General features: G+C 36.2%; 1 long non-coding RNA gene across 6 annotated transcripts in view; it reads left to right on the top strand.

The window, feature by feature from the left end:
* LOC147831311 (uncharacterized) overlaps window positions 1-12947 on the top strand; it is a 109203-nt gene that overhangs the window by 798 nt on the left and 95458 nt on the right. For 3 of the 6 annotated variants that reach the window (XR_015523671.1, XR_015523669.1, XR_015523672.1), the window contains exon 2: window positions 3251-3393. This is a non-coding gene — a long non-coding RNA (uncharacterized LOC147831311). Of the gene's footprint in view, window positions 1-3231; window positions 3394-12947 lie in introns of all 6 variants that reach the window. The other 3 variants (XR_015523670.1, XR_015523667.1, XR_015523668.1) reach the window with 1 other exon arrangement.

Here is a 12947-nt window from a genome sequence, read left to right as displayed (position 1 = left end):
AAATATTTCCCAAATGATGTTTAACAGAGCAAGGACATTTTCACAGTATGTCTGATAGTATTTTTTCTTCTGGGGAAAGTCTTGTTTTATTTTGGCTAGAATAAAAGCAGCTTTACATTTTTTAAAAAACATTTTAAGGTCAAAATTATTAGCCCCTTTAAACAATTTTTTCAAAAGTCTACAGAACAAACCATCGTTATACATTAACTTGCCTAAGTACCCTAACCTGCCTAAATAACCTAATTAACCTAATTAAGCCTTTAAATGTCACTGAAGAAGTTCAAGAAGTGTCTTGAAAAATATCTACTAAAATATTATTTACTGTCATCATGACAAAGATAAAAGGAGTCAGTTGTTAGAAAATGAATTATTAAAACTATTATGTTTAGAAATGTGCTGAAAAAAATCTTCTCACCATTAAACAGATATTGGGGGAAAAATATACAGGTGGGCTAATAATTCTGACTTCAACTATATATATATATATATATATATATATATATATATATATATATATATATATATATATATATAATGCATAGAACAGTGTAAAGAATTGAAAAAAAAAATTATGGGGAGCAGAGAGAGGGGAAGGATCGGCAAAGGGCCTCAAACCGAAAATCTAACTTGGGTCGCTTTGAGCACCTTGGCCTTTTTTTCTTGGCATTCAGATGGCATTTCTGTGTGCAGTTGGCATGTTTCTTTTCATGTTGATGTGGGTTTCCTCGGGGTGCTCCAGTTTCCCCCACAAGTCCAAAGGCACGTGGTGTGGGTGAACTGGGAAGGCTAAATTATCCGTTGTGAATGAATCTGTATGGATGTTTCCCAGTGATGGGTTGCAACTGGAAGGGCATCCGCTATGTAAAACATATCCTGAATAAGTTGGCGGTTCATTCCGCTGTAATGACCCCAGATTAATAAAGGTACTATGCCAAAGATAAAAGGCATGAATGAATGAATTAATTTCTGTTGAATACTAGGTTCTGATTGGCTGTTGAACATTCAATGATAATCTGCAACTCTTTTCAGGGAAACACAAACTAACTAAACTAAAGTAGTTTAAGGCAGGTCTTGAGAGCATTACAATTCTATATCACTATGCTGAATGATGTCAGTTTCTCTTCAGATTATTACCAGATTAACAGACAGTTTAACAGATTAATTATTCAAAGTAAATAGTGTTGATTTTATTGTGACCTTAGGAATGATTTAAAGTATTTAAAGAGCGCCAGGAATGATTTATAGAAATGGACCTTTTATCATCTTAGTATAGTTGATATGCTCTAACAGTAATATTTAAACCAATTAAAAATAGCTTTGCACTGTTGTTTATATCTTTAATTTCAGAGAGGGAACTGGTCAGGTGACTGATGCCCATGTGCACGCTACAGACCATGAGGCTGTGCTGTGGTTTGAGTGCAATGCCGGAGATTTTCTGGACATCTGCTACTCTTCCATCTCACGGCCTGGCCCATCTGGCCCAACCAGGCTTTCCTCTCCACAAAAATTGTTGCTCCTTATGCCAGAAGCAGTATTTAATTCTGTATACTCCGATCCTCCCATTTCTCTATGATTAGATTGACAGAGCTGAATGACCATTATGAAATAGATGCTTTGACCTGCTTGGCATTTATTTACTTTCCTACTTTTTGAAATGCTGCTGCATTATGTCAAAGAAGAATGGACCGAGAGCAGGGTGGAGTTGTTGCTCAACGCATCAAAGAAGTATAAAGTTGCAAAAGCAATTAAACAAGGGGGAATATAAACTGGAAAACTTGCCAAAACAAAACAAAACATTAGAGTAAACCATTCCCTGTCCTTTGAGTATCTGGAGTATGTACAAACAGACATAGTTCTTGAACAATACTGTCCAAATAGAGAGCACCCAAAACATTCATACTTTCTTTTTATTTTTGGCTTAGTCCCTTTATTAATCTGTGGTCGCCACAGTGGAATGAATCGCCAACTTATCCAGCGCATGTTTTAAGCAGCCGATGCCTTTCCAGCTTCCATGGAAACATCGATACACACTCATTCACACACATACACTACGGCTAATTTAGTTTATTCAATTCAACCATACCACATGTTTTTGACTGTGGGGGAAACCAGAGCACCCAGAGGAAACCCACACCAACACGGGGAGAACATGCAAACTCCACACAGAAACGCCAACTTACCCAGCCTAGACTCGAACCAGTGACCTTATTGCTGAGGCGATTGTGCTACCCACTACGCCAACGTGCTGCATGCATCCAAAACAATTGCTGTATTAATTAATGTTGGCCACCATTGTAGCTGGTTTGGTCTCCTGACGAAAAATAAGTTTTCGAAAGCCTCTATTTTCACAGTACAGACCTCAATGCGAAAACAGCATCTTCAAACTTTGTAGAGCATTTTCATTTTCAAAAACAATGTTTTCGTTGCCTAAAAACGCTGTCTCAGTTGGGTGGAAGGATAAACTAAGAGAAAGATATGCGCTTTTAAATGAAAACTTAGCATGTCTTCTGTACATTATATTTACAAATTTCTGGCTGCAGTTCATTAAATGGCCACTGGTGTCTATGTCCTAAATATCGAGTCTACAGTAGGCATGGGCCGTTATAAGATTCTGACGGTATGATAATCTTGGATTAAAACATCATGGTATCACAGTATTGTGTTGCTGCTCTAAAATATATTCTTTTTAAATGTCTGGGTAAAAATCAACAAGTTTTTTTCTCTTTGAAAACAATACATTATATATTTTTTAAAGATTTATGATGTTTTGGAGCTGTAAACATGTCTGAATAATTCAAATGAATCATTGACTTCTGCTGTCTTCATTTGTTTCGAAAACATAGATTTCTTTACAATTTAAAACGGCACTTTTGATATTTTTTTCTGCTGGAGATACTGCTGTCTTTAAAAAAATATGTACAAAAAAAAAAAATATCTTACACATACCTTAGGACCGATATAGCAGAAAATTCTGGCAGTTGTAAAACCTTGACTTTTCCAAACCGCGGTATACCTTGACAGTGGTTATTATCCCATGCCTTGTCTACAGTAGTACAGCAGTTCTCGATTCAACAAATAGGTATCATTTCTAGTTTATTTCTGTGTAACCAAATCTTTTGCTAAATAATCTTTGAAACATATTTAGTGAATTTAATCAGCAGGAATATGTGGTATTTAAAGATCCCATGAAGTGCTTTGAAACGTGCATATTTTATTCTTTGTTTGACCTAGGCTGTTTCTCAATTTCAAGAATGCTGAGAATGGACTTGCGTTCTCGTGGAGACCATTCTTGCCAAGTTACCTCGGAAGAACAAACTTGGGAAACCGCCAGAACAGAGAACGCACCCCATGAGTTCTTCTTGATCGTCACATGACCTTCACGCATTTTCAATGGTAAGTTATTTAAACATTACAGCATTCATACATTGATTTATTGTTTTTCCCCTTTTCACAATATATACCATGCATAAGGACCTTATAAATATACATTGCACAATACAAATCAAACAAATTTTAACATGAATTTCAGCATATAAACAACCTTAATGTGTTTATGCCTTTATTAAGATTTTGATGGTAATGTTTACTTTCACCGTCTCGTTTTGGGAAACTCCTGAGATGAATAAGTTATATCTCCAAACTTAAATAATAACATTTTATAAAATGCTGCTTTATAAAATGCTTTTATTCTGCTGCAATCACTTTTGAAAATCTGCATCGATGCGTCCTCAATAGAACACAAAAGAACACAGCCGGGGACTTTCATGTAGAGATCTGCACAGGACTTAATTTTGAATCCTGTTCCTGCCAGGTTTTAGTCCGAACCCGACCGCTCCAGCTTATATTTAGCATTTGTTGTCTGGCTGTCCGACCTGCCCCGTTTTTCAACCGCCGCACCCATTCCCGCTAACAAAACCAAAAACCACCCAGCTATACAGAATCCAGACAGCCCATAACAAGCTGTCTGTATAAACACACAGCACCAAGCAAGTGACACAGACGCTCATCACGCTCTCTCTCATTCAAACACACACATAGACACCAAGAAGCTTTCTTTCTCATTCACACACACACACACACACACACACACACACGCACGCACAAACACACACACACACACACAAAAACAGCATGCTTGCTCGCTCGGGAGTGGGGAGCTATATTGTTAGACCGCCCGCTCCCGTTCAATTTATACCACAGTTACCGACCGCTCTCAGGCTTTATTCGGAAATTTATTTCCGCACCGCAAGAAATCTGGTCGGGTCCCGCGGCATCCGCGGTACAGCTGCGGGAATGCAGACCTTTACTTTCATGTGTGCTCCGTTCTTGCGGTCTTGAGTTTTGGAACTGAACTTTGGCAGTTGATGAAGATGTTACATGAGAACACGAGGACACAAGAACACTGAAGAACGTATATAGACTTTTTTTCCACATGACATCATTGGTGACGACCGAAATTTATATGGAGGGCAGAAAGTGACTCTGCTACATTTGAATTGCTATCAGAAAAATCTAAATATTTCTGTTGTATGTTTTTTATAATTGTTTAACTCAGCCAAAAAAAAGAAATGCCATACAGCTTTTTTAGACTTCCAAACGTTTTTGCTGTTAAAAGGGGGAAAATTTAAGAAACTGTCTGAAAAACGGAAGAAAAGGCGGCATGTAATAAACATATTTTCAATACATCCAGATGTACAAACTTTTTTGAAAATGGTAACTCGTTTGACAGCACAATGAAGATTATGTACAGGTCTAACTATGTGTAAAAATACGTTCCTGTGTTATATAAAAATCAGATACAAACACCACCAAGCCAATCCAAGAGAATATAAATAATGTCCCTTACCTGTAACCGCTGGAATGAAATCTCTGTCTAGTTTTGCAATAATCCAAGTTTTTAGTGCAGTTTCGGCAGAATAAGCAACCGTAACGCTAAAATTGATATGTGCAGCAGCTGTGAACGTTTGTTGATAGTAAGTTCAGTAATGGAAAAAACTAAATACAACCCTTGCGACAGAACCAGATGGTTCTTATTGTGGAGCACTTCTCTCCCTTACAAAAATAAATACTACAATATGTATGTACTATTTATTTAGTGATGTCTGGAAGATATAGGGGGAAACTATAGTATTTTATAATAAACATGTTTTTGAAGCACATAGTAAAGTGTATAATGTGAACAACTCTTTATCAAACTGATAAACTAATACATACTGTAGTGTAAACTGTGGTGCATGTTGAATAATTAAAGCATAGAAAACAAACCTATTAAATAATTTGTTTATTAGTACAGTCGTGTTGTATCACAGCAACAATATAGTTACTACGACAAGTAATCATAATTATATTTATTTCAAATATAATTATCTATAGTATGCTTCCAAAGACTATAGTATTTACTATGCAACATAATAGCTATACAGTATCTGCCGCCTCGATGACAGGCAAATATATGTTTGTTCAGTAGAAAACTCGGCCCTCTTCATGATATAAGGATTATGCCCAACATATGTGGTGATTTTCTATTTATACCTCCTTCAAAATATGGTATAAATAGCAAAAGTATGGATTTTCCTCTGTCTCCCGTTCAGTTTTTTACTCTCTGCCCTCCATCTGAATTTGCATGTCATAGAATCAGATGATTAAAAACAACCTATTGAGAAACAGCCGTAATCTCAACATAGATTAGCTCCTCCCCTTAAAAAAACAGCCAATAGTGTTTTGTTTTCATCCTAGCTCTTCCAGTGAGAGTGGTTTAGCTCAAATGAAAAGCAAATGAGAAGCGTCTTGAAGGGGGCGGCACATGTCAGATACTAGACAGCATTTTATTGGTAAAGATTTGATGAGAAACTGAAGTATGAGGTGACGTGAAAACAATCGTTAATCAATTAACTAAAAGACTGAATCTAACATCTAAAAAAAACTTAATTTCTATAAAACTTATTTTCACAGAACCTTTAATAAGCTAGTGGTTTGCAATATTGGCATTTTATCATGCTACTCTACCAGAGATGTGATGGACTTGAATCAATCAATACAGTAGTTTGTCTTTAATTAAAATAGGGATTGCAGTCTTTCCTTTTAAATATCTGCAGTCCTTCTCTCAGATTAAGAACGCAACTATAATATAGTCAATTAGATTTATCCTTGTTATTTTAAAATTGCGTGTGAAATGGTGCATGCAACATCTGAAGCATAATTGCATGTTCTTTGAATTGTTTTGTCATGCCTGTTTCCCTAGGCACTCTCACTCATGTCATTACCCATCTGTCTTCACGAGAGGGTGGGGATTGTGAAGGGCAGAATGGCATTGCAATGCAGCCAAAATGCAAATGTGACTGTATCTGGCGTATTCTGAAGTAGCAATATGTTCCAAACTTTCAGGATAGTTTAATTCTGTAATTTTTGGGACTCTGGCATTTGTGCACATTTTACCCTAATCGTCTTCTCCACAGAGCTACCCAGTACCCCCTGCACACTGTGCTCTTTAATTAGACAGGATCTGGGCTCTGACAGCCTTGGCATGCTGCTTCTCTCCCTCTGATTGTTTCTTTCTTCATCTCTCTTTCCAGAGCTTTCTTTGTTTTATCTTTCTGGCACATACCTCTCTAGCATTGCCATCAACTGTTTCCACCTTTAAAAAAAGTGAATACGATTCATGTCTTTCCATTTCAAGCATGTGCATTCTTCAGAAAATATAGTCTGAACACTGTACTAACAGTCTGTGTTTTCTTCACTGAACAGCAGCTGCAATCGCATAAACCAGGAGGAACAAACAGTAAAAAATCATTTTAGTGAATCAAAAACTTACTGTGCAGTGTAGGCCAATCAATCCTCAAATCAACAAGCCTTGTCAGTTGGTTCTTTTTAAAGTCTGCGTAAAATCAAAAATTACATTAAACATTTTGTTATCTTGTGGGCGACGCAGTGGCACAGTGGGTAGTGCTGTCGCCTCACAGCAAGAAGGTCACCGGTTCAAGCTTCTGCTGGGTCAGTTGACATTTTGTGTGGAGTTTGCATGTTCTCCCTGCGTTCGCATGGGTTTCCTCCGGGTTCTCCGGTTTCCCCCACAGTCCAAAGACATGCGGTACAGGTGAATTGGGTAGGCTAAATTGTCCATAGTGTTATTAGTGTGAATGAGTGTGTTTGATTGTTTCCCAGAGATGGGTTACAGCTGGAAGGGCATCCGCTGGATAAGTTGGCAGTTCATTCCACTGAGGCAACCCCAGATTAATAAGGTGACTGAGCCGAAAAGAAATTGTTAATTTACTGAAAAAAGTTTGTTTTGGTAGTCTTATATCTAAGTCTTCTGTTGACGTCAACCTGAAGACTTCCATAGCAACTGTATGTTAATATCCGTAGCATCGCTCTTCTTACCGTTAGTTTGCTATGAGGGAATGATGCACAAAAGAAAGCCCCGCCCCTACTCGTATTCCATTTCAGTTGTGAGTACATCAAAGTTGATTAAAACCATACTGCTCAACCAATTCCTAAATGATATTAACTTGATTCTTTTTAATGAATACAAAACATACTATTGCCAGTTGTCCAGCCTGCAGTATTTTTTAAATGCATGACTTTATTGATTTTTTTGAGTGAATCAAAACCATACTGCAAAAACAGTGTAACTAATTATATGAGTAATAGAGCTTTCTTTCAGTTAATCGCTAAACATAATTAAACATATAACACGACATAAAGTGCATCTAGAAGGTGGTCATAGCGCTTCACTTTTTTCCACATTTATTTATTTATTCCTTATTCTAAAATTGATTTAATTCATTTATTTTCTCAGAATTCCCTAGGCTTATGCCTCGAGACAATCCAGTCAACAATCTACAGACAATTCTTTTGTCTTCCTGCTTGGTTTGTGCTTTGACATGCACGGTCAACCCTGGGACCTTATATAGACAGGTGTATGCCTTTTCAAATCATGTCCAATCAACTGAATTTAGAACTTTCTACTGCTCTGAAAGTTACAGTGAGCACAGTGGCCTCCATCATCTGTAATTGGAAGATGTTTGGAACCACTAAGACTCATTCCTAGAACTGGCCAACCATCTGAGCTGGGTGATGGGGAAGAAGGGCCTTTGTCAGGGATGTAATCAATAACCCGATGGTCACTCTGTCTAAGCTCCAGCGTTTTTCTGTGGAGAGAGGAGAACATTACAGAAGGACAACCATCTGTGCAGCAATCCACCAATCAGGCCTGTATAGTAGAGTGACCAGACACAAGCCACTTCTTGCCTAGAACTTGCCAAAAGGCATCTGAAGGACTCTAAGACCATAAGAAATTAAATTCTCTGGTCTGATAAGACTAAAATTGAACTATTTGGAGTGAATGTCAGGCAACCACTCATCACCAGGCTAATACCATCCCAACAGTGAAGCATGGTGGGGGCAGCATCATGCTGTGGGGAATGTTTTCCAGTAGCAGGAACTGGAAGACTAGTCAGGATAGAGAGAAAGATGAATGCAGCACAATGCACAGAGACATCCTGTATGAAATCTGCTTCAGAGTGCTCCTGACCTGACTGGGTGACGGTTTATTTTCCAGCAGGACAATGACCTAAATTACACCACCAAAATATTAATGCAGTGGCTTCACAACTACTGGGTGAATGTCCTTGAGTGGCCCAACCAGAGCCCAGACCTAAATCCTATTGAACATCTCTGGAGAGATCTGAAAATAGCTGTACTTTGTCGCTTACTATCCAACCCGATAGAACTTGAGAGGTACAGCAAAGAGGAATGGGCAAACATTCCCAAAGACAGGTGTGCCAAGCTTGTGGTATTTTATTTAAAAAGACTTAAGGGTGCAATTGCTGCCAAAGGTGCATCAACAAAGTATTGAGCAAAGGCCTTTGATACTTATGTACATGTGATTTTTCAGGTTTTTTATTTTTAATAAATTTGTAACAATTTCAAAACAATTTTTTTTATCACATTGTCATTATGGGATATTCTGTGTAGAATTTTGAGGAAATAAATGGATTTAACCCATTTTGCAATAAGGCTGTAAATTACTAAATGTAGTTTTGTGAACAAATTACTGTTTGAAGCAGTTCTTTTAAATTAATTAAAATCATGCAAAGTTCAACTGATTTCCAACTATTTTTGACTTAATTAAAACATTATGAATCAAACATTTATCCAAACAATTCCTGGACTAAAGATTCTTAATAATCAGTTTTTTGAGTTAACCAAAAAAACTTTTCTTGAAGTTATTGAAAGTCCAACCAAAAAGAAACGGCACTGTAGGAAGTGATTAGTTACTTTACTTAAAAAAAATCAGCAAATGTGTTGACTTAAAAATAAAGTGAGCAAAACCGTTGAAACTTATTTTTCATAGTTATTCACATAGTCTATTAATTTTATGGCAACATGTAAATTAATTAATCACTTTTTACATTGTGCGTTTCCAGTGATTCAATTCAATTTATTTTTATTTCTGTAGCGCTTTTACAATGTAGATTGTGTCAAAGCAGCTTAACATAGAAGTTATAGTAAATTGAAACTGTGTCAGTCCAGATTTCAGAGTTAGTTCATTTTAATTCAGTTCAGTGTCGTTTAAATTTCACTACTGAATGTCCAAACACTAATGAGCAAATCCATCGATGCACTTGCTCCATGAGTCCCAATCCAAGCAAGCAAATAATGAACGCTTACTTAACTGTATGTGTTAGTCAATCAAACCTACACAGCATCACAAGTATATAATAAACTGATTCCAGACCAAAAACATAAAAACACATGATCCCGCTCCTTTTAGCAAATCAAACACATGCTGTTGTATCTTATTCGGTATTTGTACAAGTTAAATCAGTTGCTACCTAGTTGTTTATACACATTTTTCTTAATATACTTTTTTTCTATAAAAGTACCTAATAAATTATTCATGCTCTTTGCACAACTGTGAATTTTTGCCTCAGGCTGCTTGACACGGTTTTGTGCACCTGTTTTGTATCTGTCTTCTAGTATAGACATTCAGATATAATTTGTCTGTGTGATGCATGTCTAGCCCCATTTTTTTGGTTTACTTCATACCATCACTATATAAGTGTCAATGGTAATGCATAAATAAACAATGCATAAGTACACGCTGATTCAGAGCAGTAAATGACTTTTCTTCTGCTGCTTTTATCAGAGGAGACTTAGATTCCTGAGAGATTCTCAAATGGACTGCAATAGAGCCACTTTGGCAAAGATCAGATTTGGCTGGATTTCCAGAAGACAGATTGAAAGCTCTTGCTTAAACCGTTAATAATTAGTAAAAGCCTACAGTATGTTGCCACTTGTGAGAGTTAAAGTATCATCATAATTCCTCTGTGTGAAAGAGAAATTAAAATGGTGATCAGTAATTATCCATCAAATACTACCAAAGAGGGCAGACGGCAGATATTACAAGGGTGGAAATGGATCACAGAGGAAGCATGTGCTTGTAGAATGATGGTGCTTTAATGTTAATTTCAAAGAAATACTGAATTACACCATTAACACTATGTTCATTAATTTCAGGAAAGCCATTCAGATCTCATGACATGGAATAAGAATGACATGTTTTATGCTGTGTAAACATTAATGTTAGACAATTAATTAACAGTATTAATAACAATATTTATTAACTAAAATATTCACAATACTCTGAAAAAAAACAAAACACTTTGGGCCCTATCATAAACCCGGCACAATGCAGTGTAAGGCGAGACACAAATGTTGTTTGCTAGTTTAGCCCGATGCAAAAATAATTTTGACGTTTTGCACCACCCTGTTTAAATAGCAAATGCATTTGCTCTCATATGTGCGCCCATAGGCGTTCTGTTCTAAAAAAGGAGGTGTGTTGAGGCGCATTGCTGGCGCATTGCTATTTTGAGGAACTAGAATAGACTGAGCAATAGACCAGCTTAGAGGAGATCTTAAGTCCAGCGCAGAGCAAGTTAGTTGTGTGCCTCGATTAACATTTGCTTAATACACACAGTATTCGTATGATCTCATTCATGCGATTTAGTACGATTTGCTTAACCCCCAATGATGCTTAGGTTTAGGGTTGGGGTTTGTAGCCACACCTCCGTTTTAAAATTGTACGTTTTCGTATGACTGAACATAAAATACTTAACGTTTCCTCATGAGATCAGGCTGCTCGTGCTCTATAGACAACAATGGTCCTTTAAAGTCCAGAAGCTATGAGAATACATTTGTGTGCATATAAACCTAAAATAACAAACGTATGCCAATACTAACACTGAGGAGAAGAAACTATATGTTAAAGCTCTATTGAAAAGTCTTTTACATATCAAATTGAACAAAAACGTATGTTGATTCAGTTAATACCAGTTTTGTCATTTAGCAACCAATTATAATTCATGAAATTCTACTTGCCCTAATATGTGCACATCTTTTTCATATTTTTACATTAAGTTTTACAACTTGGAGTGTCATCTATTTTGCTGAATCTAATATTGGTTAAACACAAACTCAAGTGTGATACACTTCATCAGTCTGGCCTGGCAAATCAACAGCTAGCATTGTTGACCATAATTTACTTGCAGAGGCATAGACGTATCTGTAAATGTCATAAGCGTAAATCACTGCAAATGTCATGAGAATCACCTTTCATATTCCGCCCACTCAAACTGATATATTTCCATTCATATTGTTTATGTCAGAGCCACCAAGATAAGTCTGAGTTATGGCTGCTTCAAGCCTTGAAGGATAACTGCTGGCACATTTCTTGGTTCCAGCACATTTTGAAGCAACTGGGCTCTGAGTTTTTGGGTAAATAGGTTTTTTTTTTTGCTTTCAGAATTGGATTATTTGCATTGTTATGAATTATTACATGCATCCAATGTTACTTATGAATACAGAAAGACTAAGAATGTTTAAATGTTGTGCATCCATCAGCAAATTAAAATGTGACTAATAGGTAGGGCCAGGCGGAATCTGCAGACATTTTTTGCTATTTCTGCGGAGAATTTTGGTAAAAATCTGCGTATTTCTGAGGAATTATTTTGGGAGTATCATAATTAAAACATTAATATGTGAAATAAAATATAATATTTTTTAAAACTTTTATTTAATGTTTAAAATGAATATCCAATTAGATTCACTTTATTTGGTAAACAAAGTAAGTCTCTCATATAATATATCTACTAAAAGACAGTAAATATCACTTTACAAACTGCATTGTACATAAATCAGATGAACATTTTCATATTAGTCTATAATATTACTGTAATTAATTTAAAAACTGAATAAACTTAGATTTACTCAAGTAAATAAACAGAATTAATGATGGGCTAAAAATCTGCGGAATTCTGTGCGCACTGATTCCGTGTGGGCCTATAGGAAAAGGATTAAGTTAGAAAATAAAAGTCCATTGTCTGTTGGCAATAGTTTAAATGTAAAAGCACAGTTCACACGTCACTTTCAAACCAATCAGTTTTTTAATGAAGGCAACACATTTGCATGACCAAGTTGAACCCACTGTAGAAGCTATGAAGCAAAATTTCAGACCATATGGATTACAATTGAAATGAATGCATTTTAGCTGTAATAATTTACTGAACAGTTTAGTAAATGTGACTAGCTATTCTGCACAATGAATTTGACATGTAATTTCTACACCTTTCTCGACTGTAAGTAATTCAAACATCTCAAGTTGGCAGTTGCAATCATACAATCAAGACAGCCTTTGATATACAGTAATAATTAACACCACAAAAACAATGCAAGTATATACCGCTGATTGAAGGGTGGAAGTTTTCATTTAACTTGTGATAAGTGTTTTTAAGAAACATTTTTGTTCACTGTTACAATTGTATTTTTTATGACGAAGCATTTTAGACAAAATGAAGGTCTATGCATATATAAACGATAATCAATGACTTGTTGTGCGCTATTGAAGGAGTGAATGAAGGTCACTCAACTATTAAGGTTACTACTAATAC

Source organism: Danio rerio, chromosome 23 (genome assembly GCF_052040795.2).
Source record: "Danio rerio strain M-AB ecotype USA chromosome 23, GRCz13ab, whole genome shotgun sequence".
Lineage (NCBI taxonomy): Eukaryota > Metazoa > Chordata > Actinopteri > Cypriniformes > Danionidae > Danio > Danio rerio.
Note: the sequence above shows the minus strand (reverse complement) of the source record. Positions and strands in the feature narration are given on the sequence as shown.